This window comes from Eschrichtius robustus, chromosome 19 (genome assembly GCF_028021215.1).
Source record: "Eschrichtius robustus isolate mEscRob2 chromosome 19, mEscRob2.pri, whole genome shotgun sequence".
In the NCBI taxonomy this organism is placed as follows: domain Eukaryota; kingdom Metazoa; phylum Chordata; class Mammalia; order Artiodactyla; family Eschrichtiidae; genus Eschrichtius; species Eschrichtius robustus.
Window position 1 is genome coordinate 55,355,485 of NC_090842.1, and position 16,973 is coordinate 55,372,457.

General features: G+C 49.1%; 1 pseudogene; it reads left to right on the forward strand.

Moving 5' to 3' along the window:
* Positions 1-15,877: 15,877 nt before the first annotated feature.
* LOC137753400 (beta-1,4-galactosyltransferase 4 pseudogene) lies at positions 15,878-16,973 on the forward strand (annotated as a pseudogene).

Consider the following 16,973-nt stretch of genomic DNA (forward strand, 5'->3'; position numbering starts at 1 on the left):
TTGGGTCTGTTAGGCTCTAGGGATCCGGAGCGCCCTTTGTCGCTTGGCAGGTACAGGTGAAAGCTGTGTCTGGTGCTCTCTGAAGGGCCTGTGGCCTGTGACTTCCAGTGGTCCAGTGGATGGATGGATGCATGCACGGAAGGACGGATGGATGGGATGAAAGCAGTGTTCCCATATTGGGGTACAGGGAAGTCATGCTGGCTCTGACATGATTTCTATGCTAACTACAACAGCCTGTTTTGTGGCCTCTTAAACATACATTGTACATGTGCTTTCATCGTTACAGAAAAGCGTGCATTGTCCAGAAATAAAGACGTCCTTTTTCAAGATACAAATAAAATGCCTCCCTTACCTGGACACCAGTGCCACTAGTCGTCCGATGAGAAGGCTCCTTCGGCAGGCGCCAAGGCCATACTGATTCGCGGTCTCTATGTGCTCGTCTGTCTCTTTTGGAAACAAGAAGACAAGGAATGGACCCCTGACACGATAGAGGTTCTCTGCCCTCAGATATAAAACTAGGCTGAAAGTCATGCTTCTCCAGAGCAGTTCCTCCGACCCCTGTGAGAGGCTGTCTCCTGCGCTCGAGTCCTCAGTTTGGCTCCAATATCTCGGGTGGGGGGGGCGGGGGAGAAGCTGGGGGCTAGTTGTGAAGAACTGTGCGGAGTAGGGCCTTGCATCACATCCCTGCGAGGCACCGGGAGAGGCAGAGGCAGGGACCCCCGTCTCACCCGCCACCCGAAACCAGTGTGGCACCAGGGCATGGGCCTCCTCTGCCCACGTCTAGGGGAGCTACCACTTTCGGGGTCAGTGGATTTTCTGGTGACACGACCACAGTTCACAGTTCGAGCCGGGACTCTGGGATGTTCCTCGCCCCCGCCTCACCAGATGACATCCCACACCCTCCTCCCATTTGACACCATTCCCACCCATGCCATGCCGATCCAGATTTGGATCCACAGAGGTACCCGGCGTGCCTTGGTCTGGCCACCAGCTTCGGCAGCCACTGGCGGAGACGGTGGCACAGACCCAGAGATCTAGGATGTCCAGAACCTGAGCACCGGAGGGCTGGCGCACCCTCCCTACATCCCTCGCTGCCCTCCGTCCTCCTCTCTCCCCTCCCTGGGCTCTGACAGCCAGCCTTCTACTGGTGGAAGCCTGCCGTCCAACCAGGCAAGCGCGGACAATCGCCTTGGTTACCCCGGGTTTCCCCTTTGTTGCCCTGCCGGGTTACTCAGCAAACGGGGGCGGGGCTCTCCGTGATGCGGGCGCGCCCTCTGGCGGCTGGCCGGGCTAGGGGCAGGCGCCGCCGGCGGCCCCCGTGCCTTTGGAAGCCCGGGCCCCCATTCTCCAGTGCGTCCAGCACATGGATGGAAGCAAGGATAAATGAGCGGATGGAAGGACGCAAGGAAGGAAGGAAGGAAGGAAGGGAGGGAGGAAGGGAGGATGGGAGGGAGGGAGGGAGGAAGAAAGGGAGGGAGGAAGGAAGAAGGAAGGCTACATAAATGGATAGTTGCGGAGTGCAGAGTGGAATAAGGCCAGGCCGGGCCAGGCTGACCAAGCAGGATCAGGAGCCTAGTGGTGGTATCCCTTGCTCAGGTCAATCTTCCGTGTGTGCCTGGGACTGTCCCGGAATGGGGGCTGCCCTGTGAGCTGGACAGGGGACTGACTGTGGGCTTCTGGGGGGCTTTGCTCCCTCGTGGGCTTCAGCGCCTGCAGCCAGAGCAAGAGCCAGAGCCCGAGCCCGAGCCCAGGCCCAAGCAACTGCCGTGCCCGTGGAGGGATGGGGCTTGTCTGAGGAGCCCGGGACTCCCTGCAGTCCCCATTTCCCCCCACTCACCACCACCCCCTCCGTGACAAGGTGGCTCCGCGGCTCTGTCTGGCTGTGTGGCTCAGTGGGATTCTTTTTTCCTTCCTTATCGCTTTTCCTGGCTTTTCTTCAAATGTGCCTGACTTGCCATGCCCTGGGAACAGCACGTGGAAGGAAGCCCCTCTGCATCCTGAGAGGCACCCTTCCACACACAAAAAACACAAGGAATCTCTATGAGGAACTCATGATACACTTGTAGGAAAGATGCCAGAAGTCGTGCTCATGATGCGAATGCCCCAAATCCCGCCCCCACCCGAGCCCCTTTCCCCCAGCGCTCAACTCACCTAACCCGACCACAGCGCCATGATCTGGAAGAGGAAAGTCCCTTGGGCAAGGCATGATCCACTCGACTACAACCTTCTGGAAAATTCACCACCACCGATCCACTTCCAGTTGAGCTGTGTGTTTTGGCCTACCAGCACTTCATTTGCTAGCTTCCAGTCTTCTTGCTGGGATGTAGGGACCCCGGGATGGGATGGCGGGGTGGGGGTGGGGCTATCCTCTGCTGTTGGAAAGTGCTCTCTCTGGGTGTTTGGGGTTTGCTCACCCTGTCTGCAAGCTTCTGAGAGCATGGGCTGGGGCTCAGCACATCTCCTCCTGTGGTCCTGGATAGGAACTTCTTCATCGTGACCCCCTCTGGGGGTTCTCCTTGTGGTCCAAAGCACGGCTTGGGGTCATTATCAGCCCTGAAATCTCCAAACACCGCCTCAGAGGTGCACCGTCTTCCTCCCTCCTTCCTGGCCGCATCCCGATTCCACACCTGTCTGACTTGCTCTTTCTCTTCTCTGTGCTTGTGTGTGCTCTTCCGTCTTTTCCATGATTCTCTCCTCCTCCTCCTCTGCAGTACACGCGTTCCATGGCACTGGGTTCGCTTTTCCTTCTTAAACCCCTTTTGGCTCCGATCAGTGCTTCTGTTCTTGGGAAGTCTTGGCCATCCCCTATTTCCATTGCTTTGCTTTGTTCTGTTTCTCACCTCATCAAGGACATTCCATTCCATTCCCGGTCCAGACTGGGCATTTCCCTTCTGCGTCTTTCACCTAGGATGGAATGTCTGTTCCTATTTCTTTCAGCATGATCTGCATCCCAGGAAATGCACCACACTCCCCTTTGTTTTCTGATGAGTTTTGGCAGACTTGCCTGGAACTGGGTTGCTGCCACCACCAGAACCTTGAGCGCTGGAGGGCGCGGAACGAGAAAGCCTTTGAAAAAACGGAGAACGAAAATCACTGGGGCCTGGAAAAAATGGCTGTTGTTCCATTGTGGTTCTTTGGAGAAGAGCTAGAGCCCTGTCGTGATGATCACCACGATGGGGGTGGCAATGGACTGACACGGAGATTTGCAGTGAGTGCCCGCCTCCCTCCCTCACCCCACCCATGCCCACCGGGGTATGTGCCTGCCTTGGGACTCAAACACAGCTGCCGTCAAGGTCCAGATCCCAGATACCCCACCCCCAAGTTCTCCCGACCCTTTGCCCTAAGACACACACCGACACACAGACACAGAGACAGACAGACAGACACAGACACACACACAGACACACACACACACACACACACACACACACACACACACACTCACTCACTCACTCACTCACTCACTCACTCACTCACTCACTCACTCTCTCTCTCTCTCTCTCTCTCTCTCTCACACACGGCGCCTTGCCCAGAATCGTACTCGGACAGGCATACCTGCCAACACACCTGGCTCTTACTACACTGTTGGAAGCCTGTCTTTTCTAGCTTCTCTAACATCTGCTAGGTGCCACAAGTGTGGTCTCAAAAGTTCCCCTCTTGCACCTCTGTAGTCATTCTGGACCCCAACCAAGCCTTGCTTCACAAGCACCCTTACTTTGGAGCAGTTCCAATCTGAATTCTTGACACACAACTCATGGAACTAACTATGGCCTGGGAGGTTTTGCCTTCAGAACCTTCCCCCGTTTTGTAGTGCAGCAGAACATCATTCAGGTGCCTCTTGAATCTGCGTCTCCCAGGCTAGGCTGCGGTCCTAAGAAGCCCCAGTGGAATGCCTCTGCCTCAATCGGGTCTTCTTCTCTGTACCTCTGTTTCACCGTAGGCTTTGCCTGGTTTCTTCAAGAGAGGCACACAGGGGACAGAAATCTGTCAGCGGAGCCCCTACTGAGGAAAGGTCACTGGGTCCTGGGACGCCTCTGAGATGCATTCCTGATCGCCCCTGTTGCTGGAGGAAGGTGTCAGGCAACCGGTGTGCCTGAAAGAGAGCTAGGGCCCTTGGGGAGGGAGCACCCTCCTCAGCCTAGCCCAGGTACTTGAGGGAGGGTGGTGGTTTGGGTGGTGGTGGTCGTCGTCGTGGTGGTGGGGTGTGTGTGTGGAAGAGATGGGTTAGGGGTGCTGGGGAGCGGAAACGGCAGGGAGAAGGGGCTTCCGACACGTTCCTGGAGAGCCCTGGAAGAGGCAGGGGCCCCGCCTAGTGCAGGCCCAGGGCATGGGCCTCCTCTGCCCAAGTCTAAGGGAGGGACCACCCTCAGGGGCCAGTGGATTTTTGGCCACAGACCATCCCTTGGAGCGGGACTCGGGGATCTTCATCGCGCCCCACCTCGCCGCATTTCACTCTGCACCCCTCTCTCACTGGCTGCAATTTCCACTCACCCCGAACCAGATCTGGGTCCACAGACGTCCCCGCTGTATCTATCTGCGCCTCACCACCAGGTCCAGCTGCTGCTGCTGCCGAGAACGCGACATAGGCCCAGATATCTGGGCTGTGGGTAACCTAAGGAAAGAGGGTGCTGGCGCACCCTCCCTACTGTCCCCCAGGTGGTTGCCCCAGAACAATACCCCGGCCCGTCCCTCCAATGGAAACCACCTGCCCCAGCCTTCAGTTGCAGAACCAAACCTCAGAAGGAGAGAACCCAAGAGAAAAATCAACATGTGACTGGAATTGTTGAAACCACCCTCTTGACCTCTCCTGAACCCGAGCCTCATTATAGCTCACTGGGCTCCAGTTAGCCTGATGGGAAACACCTGACCACAGGGAAGGAAGGAAAAGAAGCAGATAGGACCACGGTTCCAGGGAGAATCCCGCCTCTTCCCAGAAAACCAATACCCATGCCTCCGCCTCACGAACGGACCCTACCTTTAAACTTCCTGCCTCGTGAGCCCCCGGAGGAGAAGTTGATTGGTGAGCCAAGCCCTCGACTCGGGCGTGTGCTGTTAGTATCTCAGCCTGCGTTTCCTTGATGGCAGTGGGAATCCAACAGGGAAAGAAACTTCCCCGCTGAGGCAGGGAGCTTCGGTTGGGCTGGGACCTAAGGAGAGGCGTCCATACGACCAATTCGGGAAGGCCGCCTCTCACCGTGGCCGCTCGGCCCTCCTGTCGTCCTTCTGGCTGGTGGAGCTGAAGCCGGTCCTCCAGGCGCGCATGCGCAGGCGACCAGGCCTCGAGGCCTGGCTGCGCCTCGGGCACGGTTGCTAAGCGACTTGTCTCTGAGGGGTGGGCGAGACGTTGGCTGGCTGGCTGGCTGGCGGGCGCAGGCGCGGGCCGTGTCCGGTGCTCTAGGAAGGGCCTGGGGCCTAGGTCTTCCAGTGGTCCAGCAGATCGATAGACGGAAGGAAGGGTGGGCGGATCCACGGCTCGATGGAAGGTTGGAGGAATATACGGACGGACTGTTGGGGCCCCGCAGACTGGAGTGGAGGAAAGCCCTGCCGAGGGGCGGCAAGCGGAGGGGCGGCAAGCGGAGGGGCGGGGAGGGGAGGGGCGGGGAGGGGAGAAGGAGGCGGGGAGAGGTTGCGAGCCTAGCGTGGAAGAATGGCGGAAAGAAGGGGTTTTCCACAGTTTCCTGCAAAGCAATGGAAGCGGCAGAGAACCCGCCCTGTGTGACGCCAGGGCACGGGCGGCCTCTGCCCATGTCTAGGGGAGGTACCGCTCTCTCTCCGGGTCGGTGGATTTCTCGGCGACGTGACCGTCCTTTTGAGCGGGGACATGGGGATCTTCATGCCGCTCGCCACCTCACCAGGCACCAGATTCCAAACCACCCCCCTTTCTCCATACAATGGACTCCATCACCTCCCACCTAGATCCGGATTTGGGTCCACTTGGCGTCTCGCCACCAGTTCCAGCCATCAGTGTGGGGGCAGTGGTTCGAAGATGTCGACACAGACTCTGAGATCCGGGACGTCAGTAACGTGAGGAGAGGAAGGCTGGCGCACCCTCCGTACTTCCCGCCATCTCCCTCTGTTCTCTCTCTCCTTTCCCGTCCCTACCCAGCTCACTCACCGGAGTTGAAGCCAGACCTCCAACTGCGTGAGCGCGCGGGGCACGGGCTGGGGGTGGGGTTGGGGGGGTGGAGTGGGAGGCTGACCTCACAATGACGAGCAGGTTTGCTAAGGGTTGGGTCTGTTAGGCTCTAGGGATCCGGAGCGCCCTTTGTCGCTTGGCAGGTACAGGTGAAAGCTGTGTCTGGTGCTCTCTGAAGGGCCTGTGGCCTGTGACTTCCAGTGGTCCAGTGGATGGATGGATGCATGCACGGAAGGACGGATGGATGGGATGAAAGCAGTGTTCCCATATTGGGGTACAGGGAAGTCATGCTGGCTCTGACATGATTTCTATGCTAACTACAACAGCCTGTTTTGTGGCCTCTTAAACATACATTGTACATGTGCTTTCATCGTTACAGAAAAGCGTGCATTGTCCAGAAATAAAGACGTCCTTTTTCAAGATACAAATAAAATGCCTCCCTTACCTGGACACCAGTGCCACTAGTCGTCCGATGAGAAGGCTCCTTCGGCAGGCGCCAAGGCCATACTGATTCGCGGTCTCTATGTGCTCGTCTGTCTCTTTTGGAAACAAGAAGACAAGGAATGGACCCCTGACACGATAGAGGTTCTCTGCCCTCAGATATAAAACTAGGCTGAAAGTCATGCTTCTCCAGAGCAGTTCCTCCGACCCCTGTGAGAGGCTGTCTCCTGCGCTCGAGTCCTCAGTTTGGCTCCAATATCTCGGGTGGGGGGGGCGGGGGAGAAGCTGGGGGCTAGTTGTGAAGAACTGTGCGGAGTAGGGCCTTGCATCACATCCCTGCGAGGCACCGGGAGAGGCAGAGGCAGGGACCCCCGTCTCACCCGCCACCCGAAACCAGTGTGGCACCAGGGCATGGGCCTCCTCTGCCCACGTCTAGGGGAGCTACCACTTTCGGGGTCAGTGGATTTTCTGGTGACACGACCACAGTTCACAGTTCGAGCCGGGACTCTGGGATGTTCCTCGCCCCCGCCTCACCAGATGACATCCCACACCCTCCTCCCATTTGACACCATTCCCACCCATGCCATGCCGATCCAGATTTGGATCCACAGAGGTACCCGGCGTGCCTTGGTCTGGCCACCAGCTTCGGCAGCCACTGGCGGAGACGGTGGCACAGACCCAGAGATCTAGGATGTCCAGAACCTGAGCACCGGAGGGCTGGCGCACCCTCCCTACATCCCTCGCTGCCCTCCGTCCTCCTCTCTCCCCTCCCTGGGCTCTGACAGCCAGCCTTCTACTGGTGGAAGCCTGCCGTCCAACCAGGCAAGCGCGGACAATCGCCTTGGTTGCCCCGGGTTTCCCCTTTGTTGCCCTGCCGGGTTACTCAGCAAACGGGGGCGGGGCTCTCCGTGATGCGGGCGCGCCCTCTGGCGGCTGGCCGGGCTAGGGGCAGGCGCCGCCGGCGGCCCCCGTGCCTTTGGAAGCCCGGGCCCCCATTCTCCAGTGCGTCCAGCACATGGATGGAAGCAAGGATAAATGAGCGGATGGAAGGACGCAAGGAAGGAAGGAAGGAAGGAAGGGAGGGAGGAAGGGAGGATGGGAGGGAGGGAGGGAGGAAGAAAGGGAGGGAGGAAGGAAGAAGGAAGGCTACATAAATGGATAGTTGCGGAGTGCAGAGTGGAATAAGGCCAGGCCGGGCCAGGCTGACCAAGCAGGATCAGGAGCCTAGTGGTGGTATCCCTTGCTCAGGTCAATCTTCCGTGTGTGCCTGGGACTGTCCCGGAACGGGGGCTGCCCTGTGAGCTGGACAGGGGACTGACTGTGGGCTTCTGGGGGGCTTTGCTCCCTCGTGGGCTTCAGCGCCTGCAGCCAGAGCAAGAGCCAGAGCCCGAGCCCGAGCCCAGGCCCAAGCAACTGCCGTGCCCGTGGAGGGATGGGGCTTGTCTGAGGAGCCCGGGACTCCCTGCAGTCCCCATTTCCCCCCACTCACCACCACCCCCTCCGTGACAAGGTGGCTCCGCGGCTCTGTCTGGCTGTGTGGCTCAGTGGGATTCTTTTTTCCTTCCTTATCGCTTTTCCTGGCTTTTCTTCAAATGTGCCTGACTTGCCATGCCCTGGGAACAGCACGTGGAAGGAAGCCCCTCTGCATCCTGAGAGGCACCCTTCCACACACAAAAAACACAAGGAATCTCTATGAGGAACTCATGATACACTTGTAGGAAAGATGCCAGAAGTCGTGCTCATGATGCGAATGCCCCAAATCCCGCCCCCACCCGAGCCCCTTTCCCCCAGCGCTCAACTCACCTAACCCGACCACAGCGCCATGATCTGGAAGAGGAAAGTCCCTTGGGCAAGGCATGATCCACTCGACTACAACCTTCTGGAAAATTCACCACCACCGATCCACTTCCAGTTGAGCTGTGTGTTTTGGCCTACCAGCACTTCATTTGCTAGCTTCCAGTCTTCTTGCTGGGATGTAGGGACCCCGGGGTGGGGGTGGGGCTATCCTCTGCTGTTGGAAAGTGCTCTCTCTGGGTGTTTGGGGTTTGCTCACCCTGTCTGCAAGCTTCTGAGAGCATGGGTTGGGGCTCAGCACATCTCCTCCTGTGGTCCTGGATAGGAACTTCTTCATCGTGACCCCCTCTGGGGGTTCTCCTTGTGGTCCAAAGCACGGCTTGGGGTCATTATCAGCTTTGAAATCTCCAAACACCGCCTCAGAGGTGCACCGTCTTCCTCCCTCCTTCCTGGCCGCATCCCGATTCCACACCTGTCTGACTTGCTCTTTCTCTTCTCTGTGCTTGTGTGTGCTCTTCCGTCTTTTCCATGATTCTCTCCTCCTCCTCCTCTGCAGTACACGCGTTCCATGGCACTGGGTTCGCTTTTCCTTCTTAAACCCCTTTTGGATCCGGTCAGTGCTTCTGTTCTTGGGAAGTCTTGGCCATCCACTCTTTCCATTGCCTTGCTTTTTTCTCTTTTTCACTTCATGAAGGACATTCCATTTCCAGTTCATACTGGGCATTTCCCTTCTTTGTCTTTCACCTGAGCCTAGGCTCAGTAGTTGTGTCTTAGTTGCTCCGCAGCCTGTTGGATATTCCCAACCAGGGCCGAACCCATGTCCGCTGCATTGGCAGGCGGATTCTTTACCACTGTGCTATGAGGGAAGTCCTCTATTTATATTTTTAATGGAATGTAGGATGTCTAAGTATTCAGTCATATCTGTAGACAAAAATTAATTTTTCTTTTCACATACGTGTTCTTTACTTAAAATAAATATGGTAATACTGAATATTTGTAATCTTATTACTATTTACTTGTAATAGCCAGAAGCTCATCTGTTACCCAGTTTAATGGAAATTTGTACAATATTTTGCCATTAAATTGATATTTGCTTTGTTATATTCCAAGTAGTTAGGACTAAATTTTACTTTTCTTCAAATGCCATTGTGCATATTTTGCTGTGTTCATGTATTATTCTCCTTTGATATATTAATATAATTTACACTGATTTCTGACTTTTAACCATTTTTGGAATAACGTGCTTGGTCTTGGCATATTATTCTTTTGATAAGCCACTCCATTTTTTTGAATATTTTCTTCAGAAAATTGATATTGATATTATATATTAATAATCAAAATTAAGAATATGATACTTGAAATTTTTTGTTACTGACATTATAAGTTCTTTGAAAGTTAGAACTTGGCTTTAAGCCCATATGGTGGGACTTTCTTGTCGGTCCAGTGGTTAAGACTTCGACTTTCAATGCAGGTGGTGCGGGTTCGATCCCTGGTCGGGGAGCTAAGATCCCACATGCCTCGCGGCCAAAAAACCAAAACATAAAACAGAAGAAATATTGTAACAAATCAATAAAGAGTTTAAAAATGGTCCACATCAAAGAAATTGTTTTTAAAAAAAAGCTCATATGGCCATGTTTTTTATTTTTATTCTTCTGTTTTTAATATTAGATATTTCACCCCTTTTCTAAGTTCATCTGGTACTCTTCATTTCAATTTCTATGCTGTTTGAACCAAACAGATTATCTGACTACCTGCCCCAGCACAATTCCTTTGAGCACTTCACATTTTGGTAGTACCACTGGGTCCCACATAAAATGAGCATCCCTAAATGGGTCCCTCAATGAAAATCAAGTAAAATGTGTTCTTGACCATACTCTGCTGGAGCTCAGGCCTTTTCTACAAGAGTATAAAATGCCATTTGGCTGCTTAGACACATTTGGATACTTACCAGCAATCTTAACAACAGTGTAGGTTTTTAAATGGGTGAAAGGTTTTAATGCAGGGTGAGAGATATCCACCAGTAGTTTCACTTTGTTTAATGTATCATGCTTAACATTATAATTTGTCAAATAACTATCATTTCATTAAACAGTGAACATTCCTCTATCTCTGCACTGTCCGGTACAATAGCCACTAGCTACTTGTGGCTATTTAAATTTTAAATTAATTTAAATTGACTACAATTAAAAATTGAATTCATCACTGGTACTAGCCGTAATCGAGTGTTCTATAGCCATGTGTACTGGGCTTTACAGATAAAGAAGTTTTCCATTATCAAAAAGCTTTCAATTAGATAGGAGTGTTTTGAATATCTACATTCTATTCACATAAATAAAGAGGACCTTATGGCTTTAACAAATTAAATATTGCCAAGTACTTAATCATCACTTGCAAAATTAATCAAGCACTATAAAGCATATATTAAAAATCATATTTATCAGATATTTGATGCATCTTAAACCTTTTTTTAAAAAATATTTATTTATTTGGCTGGGCCAGTTCTTAGTTGCAGCATGCGGGATCTTCATTGCCATGTGCGGGATCTTCATTGCGGTGTGTGGGATCTTTAGTTGTGGCCTGCATGCGCGATCTAGTTCCCTGACCAGGGATTGAACCCGGGCCCCCTGCGTTGGGAGCAAGGAGTTTTTTTGGTTTCTTTTTGTTTTTGTTTTGGCTGCGTTGGGTCTTCGTTGCTGTGTGCAGGCTTTCTCCAGTTGCAGTGAGCAGGGGCTACTCTTCGTTGTGGTGTGAGGGCTTCTCATTGCAGTGGCTTCTCTTGCTGCAGAGCATGGGCTCTAGGCACACGGGCTTCAGTAGTTGCGGCACGTGGGCTCAGTAGTTTTGGCTCGCAGGTTCTAGAGTGCAGGCTCGGTAGTTGTGGTACATGGGCTTAGTTGCTCCACGGTATGTGTGATCTTCCTGGACCAGGGATTAAAACCGTGTCCCCTGAATCGGCAGGTGGATTCTTAACCACTGCGCCACCAAAGTCTTAACCACAGAGCACAGAGTCTTAACTGCTGGACCATCAGGGGAGTCCCTTAAATCTTTTAAAGTGAAGCAATATGCAAAAAATATTCTAATATTTTTTTAAATAGTAAATAGGAAAAATGTATCAATTTATACTTTGTTTCTTACTACTGTTTCTCTATTTATACTTAATCATATTCTTATTTCTTACCATTTCCCCTTATAATTATTGTAATTGGACAATTTTAGAAAATTCCTGCAGTTTTCATGTTTTTACCTGAGACACACGCATACAAATACAGTAATCACAAAAACTGAATGCTTTAGGACCAGATTATCAACCAGATATTTTTTGATCAGGGCCCAGGTCTTGGTGATATTATGGCAGAGAACACTAAGTTCTTATTAGTGAATACTAATTATTATTATTGGGATACATTAAGATACAGTTTTATATTTTTGTTTCTTCCTAAGATAGAATAACAGGGATAGGATGTATCCTTTCAACTTAAACACTTTAAAAATAGGGGGGAAAATGCATGAAATGACAGTTTTCAAACATTGGACAACTGTTCAAGACCATGTTCCTTATCACATAAACAACCAAGGTGAGCCCTATTATGTCTGCCAACTTAATATATGGAGAGTTTCCAGGCCAAAGCACAGGCAGGGTTAACAGAGGCAGAGCCCAGTGTTCTTTATGAATTGAGACACAAAGTTGGTGGTTTGGGGAAGCCAAGGTATGCGAAACAGTACTAGGCAGGAAATAACTGGAGAGCTCGAGAGCTCGAGAGCTCTGTACAACTGGGAGGGAGTGCCTAGAATCTTCAGCTGACTACTGATCAGTTCACGTGTGTGAAGAAAACACCATGAAGCTGTGGAAAGAACCACTTGAAATGAGTAAAGAGAATAATCCTTACAGCTCAGATAGGTCCAGGAATAGCTGATGTTACCAATAGTCAAAGTGGAAAAACCTTGTAATACTGGACATTGGGTAGAATACTCAAAAGGGGACTGCGTTAAGAAAGAGGAAAAATTAGCCCTGGACATTAAAAAAAACAAACAAAAACACTAGACTTTTTAAAAGCTGTTCTGGTTCTGCCTAACAAAGCTTTAAAATGAGTAAAATGAGGGAATTCCCTGGCGACCATCAGTGGCTAGGACTCCATGCTTTCCCTGTGGAGGGAGCAGATTCAATCCCTGGTTGGGAAACTAAGACCCTGCAAGCTGTGCAACCAAAAAAATTAAAAATGAGTAAAATGAGCCTTGAAAGGATCAAACTATTTCCAAGTTACAAGAGATGCAAAGAAGCAGGAAAATGAGAAACACACAATGAGAAAAATCAATATTCAAAACTGACTCAGACATTTGAATTAGTAGGCAGGTTATCAAAACAGTCATAACTATATTTTACATGTTGACAAAAGTAGAGCAAAATATGAGCAGAGAGAGAGTCATGGGAGATGTTTTTAAAAACTGAATTCAAAATACATAAATGAAAACTACAATGTCTGAGATATAAGATACACTGGGACTGAAGGAACTGATTAGACAACTGATTAGACATTACAGAAGAAAAGATTAATGAACTTGAAGGTACAGTCATCCAAAAAGAAACAATTAACATAGTGAACATTTATCAGTGAGCTGTGGGACAACTTTAAGTTGCCTAATATTGTTATTAAAGTTCCCAAATGAATGTAGAAAGAGGAAGGGACAGAAAAATTATTTGAAGAATGAATGATAAATAATATTCCAAATTTGATGAAAATTATAGACCTGCAAATTCAAACTCAGTGAACTCTAATCATAAAAAATGTAGACCAAGAGTGGTCATAATCCAATTATTTTATTTTTTTAAACTTTCATGTTATTTCAATTTTTATTTTTATTTTTTAAATTTTTATTGGAGTATAGCTGATTTACAATGTTGTGTTAGTTTCTGCTGTACAGCAAAGTGAATCAGTTATACATATACATATAGCCACCCCTTTTTAGATTCTTTTCCCATATAGGTCATGAATAAAATCAGATTTCTTGTTGGAAACAGGAAACCAGAAGGCAATTGAGCAAAATCCTTATACAGTGCTGAAAAGAAAAAAATTTCCAGGACTTCCCTAGTGGTCCAGGGAAGGTGGTTAAAAATCCGCCTTTCAATGCAGGGGACGCGGGTTCGATCCCTGGTCAGGGAGCTAAGATCCCACATGCCGCGGGGCAACTAAGACCCCGCGGGGCAACTAAGACCGCACGCAGCAACTACCGAGCACACATGCCACAACCAGAGAGCCCGCGTGCTGCAACTACTGAGCCCATGAGCCGCAACTACTGAGCCTGCACACCACAACTAGAGAGAAGCCTGTGCGCCCCAATGAAAGATCCTGCATGCTGCAACAAAGATCCCGCATGCTGCAACTAAGAACCAACACAGCCAAATAAATAAATAAATAAATAATATTTTTTTTAAAAAGAAAAATATTTCCTTGCATTCTATGCAAAGTAAACAATCTTTGTAAAAAAGTGAAAATTTGTGTATAGTTGATTTTCTCAGACATATAAAACACGAAAGAATTGATTAACAGTATTCCGGCATTATAAGAAATGATAAAGTCCTCCAGACAGCTAGAAAAGGATATCAGATGGAAGTTTGGATCTACACAGGACATGGTAAACATGTGTGTAAGCATAATTTTTTCTTAGTTTTGAAATTAATAAAATGATACATGAGTGGGACTTCCAGAATGGTGTAGTGAGGAGCTTGGCAAATATCCCCCAAAAACAATCATAGAATGATAAAATTATCAAAACAACCATTTTTGCACTATGGAAATTGAGCAGACACATACAGTGAATCAAGAAGCATTCATTCAAGCAAAACTACTGAACCCCAGGAAAGAGCAATGGAGTCTGTGGGGTTTTAGCCTTGGGATACCCCTAGTTCCCTCTAGCCCTGTTTTACCAGGGCAGCACGAGTTATGAAAACCACCAGCTTTGCTGCTCTAGGAGACCCATTTGAGTTGGAGTGGAGTGTGGAAAAGTCCCATGCCTAGGGGTGTTGTGCAAAAATAATGTCAACCTCAGTGCAGACAACTGGGGAAGGGGAGCAACACAGATAGTCTGAGGTACCAATACCATCAGACTAACCAAAAGTTAATCAAAGAGAATGAGATAGCTAGAGAAGCTCTTAATACGATCTCATATATTCCTGGTGGTCTGGAAGGCTGGATTATGCACAGTCGTGAGAACCCTAGCCAACTATTCATCTCTGACCACAGAGGTGACATGAGAAGAGTGGTTAGGACTTTGCATGTTCTCTGCTATGGGCCTGGGTTCAATCCCTGGTCAGGGAACTAAGATCCCATAAGCTGCATGACGGGGCAAAAAAAAAAAAAAAAACCCCACAGAAAGTAAAAGCCAGGGCTTTTAATGAAACAATGCACAGATCAACTGGCAAGTATTGGAAGGGTCACCTACTCAAGGTACTTAAGCACATCTGACCATTCATTGGCTGACCACTAAGCTATGCTAACTCAGAAGTGACTCTATGAAGTCAGACTTAAATTCTTTAAACAAGAATTTAAAATATAACAATAAACTGAGCAGAGACAGCAGCATCTCCATACTGAAAAGGAGACATATTACAGAATAATTAAGTCAGTAAACAAAAGCAAGAACATCAATTCCTGGGGGAACAGGACATCAGAATTCAGACTTGCTACAATATATTATTTTAAATGTCCAGGTGTCAACAACAACAACAACAACAACAAAAGAGAACTACAAAGAAATGGAAAATGTGACCCATAAATAGCAAAAAACTCAATAAAACTGTCTGTGAGGGGGCCAAGATGTTGGACTCAGCAGAAAAAGACTGAAAAGCAGCTATTATAAATATGTTCAAATGACAATTACTCATCAAGTAGAGACTGTCAATACAGAGATAAAAATTATTTTTAAAAAAGAACTTGGTAGAATTTCTAGCTTTGAAATGTTTAATATCTGAAATGAAAATTTTCCAAGAGAAGCTCAACAGCCGACTGAGCTGGCAGAATGAAGGATCTGTGAACCTGATGATAAATCATTAGAGATTATCTGTCTGAGAAAAAGAATCATAGGGGACTTCCCTGGTGGTCCAGCAGTTAAGACTCCACACTCCCAATGCAGGGGGCCTGGGTTCGATCCCTGGTCAGGGAACTAGATCCCGCATGCTGCAACGAAGACCTGGCACAGCCAAATAAATAAATAAAATATTTTTTTAAAAAATCATAAAATGAAAAAGAAAAAAGGAGCAATGTCAGAGACTTGGACAACAATCAAGCATACCAAGCATACACATAAAAGGATTTCCAGGAGTATAACAGCTATTTTGAAGGAGAGTGGAGAAAGGGGCAGAAAAATTCTTTGAAGAAATAATGGCCCAAGATTTTCCAACTATGATGAAAAAAAAATCTACAAATCAAAGAAGCTCAACAAACTTCAAGTAAGATAAACAAAAAGAAATTCACATCTAAATACAGTCAGGGCGGTACTCGTTGAGGCTGCGTCTGGGGGATTGCTGGAGCGGAACTACCAAGCAGAAGCAGGCGTTGCACTGTCAGTTGTCATCAGGTTTGCAATCAGATTGGAAAAGCTGAACTTGAAGCTTCCTGCCTGCAGTGAGGCCGAGAGATACCTATTGCTCACAAAATAAAAGACATGAGCTTCAACGTGACTTTCCACCTTTCCTACAAATTCCGATTACTGTTGCTTTTTACTTTATGCCTGACGGTGGTTGGGTGGGCCACCAGTAACTACTTTGTGGGTGTTATTCAAGAGATTCCTAAAGCAAAGGATCTCATGGCTAGTTTGAACAAGGGTGTAGTTTGGGGGAAGAAAGGAACTGTGATAGAGGAAGCCTCTGTGAAAAAAGCAAACCTTGACAACTGTCCTTCTGTGTCTCCACACCTCAATCTCACTCTGGAAGAAGTACAGGCAGAAAACCCCAAGGTGCACAGAGGCCAGTATCATCCTGAGGAATGCAGGGCTTTGCAGCGGGTCGCCATCCTCATCCTTCACTGGCACAGAGAGAAGCACCTGCTGTACCTGCTAGAACACCTTCACCCCTTCATGCAGAGGCAGCAGCTGGCGTATGGCATCTATGTCATCCACCAGGCCGGAAGTAAAAAGTTTAATCACGCCAAACTCCTGAACGTAGGCTATCTAGAAGCTCTCAAGGATGAAAGTTGGGACTGCTTCATATTCCATGATGTGGACCTGGTGCCTGAGAACGATTTGAACCTTTACAAGTGTGAGGATCAGCCCAGGCATCTGGTGGTTGGCAGGAACAGCACTGGGTGCAGGTTACGTTACAATGGATATTTTGGGGGTGTTACTGCCTTAAGCCGAGAGCAATTTTTCAAGAGTAGAGCTTCTTAGAATGAAAATAACCCGGCCACTGCCTGAAGTGGGTAAATATACTGTGATCTTCCACAAGAGAGACCAAGGCAATGAGGTGAATATAGAACGGATGAAACTCTTACATCAGGTGTCACGTGTCTGGAGAACAGATGGGTTGAGCAGTTGTGATTATAAATTATTCTCTGTGGATTATAATCCTTTATATGTCAACATCACAGTGGATTTCTGGTCTGGCCCATGA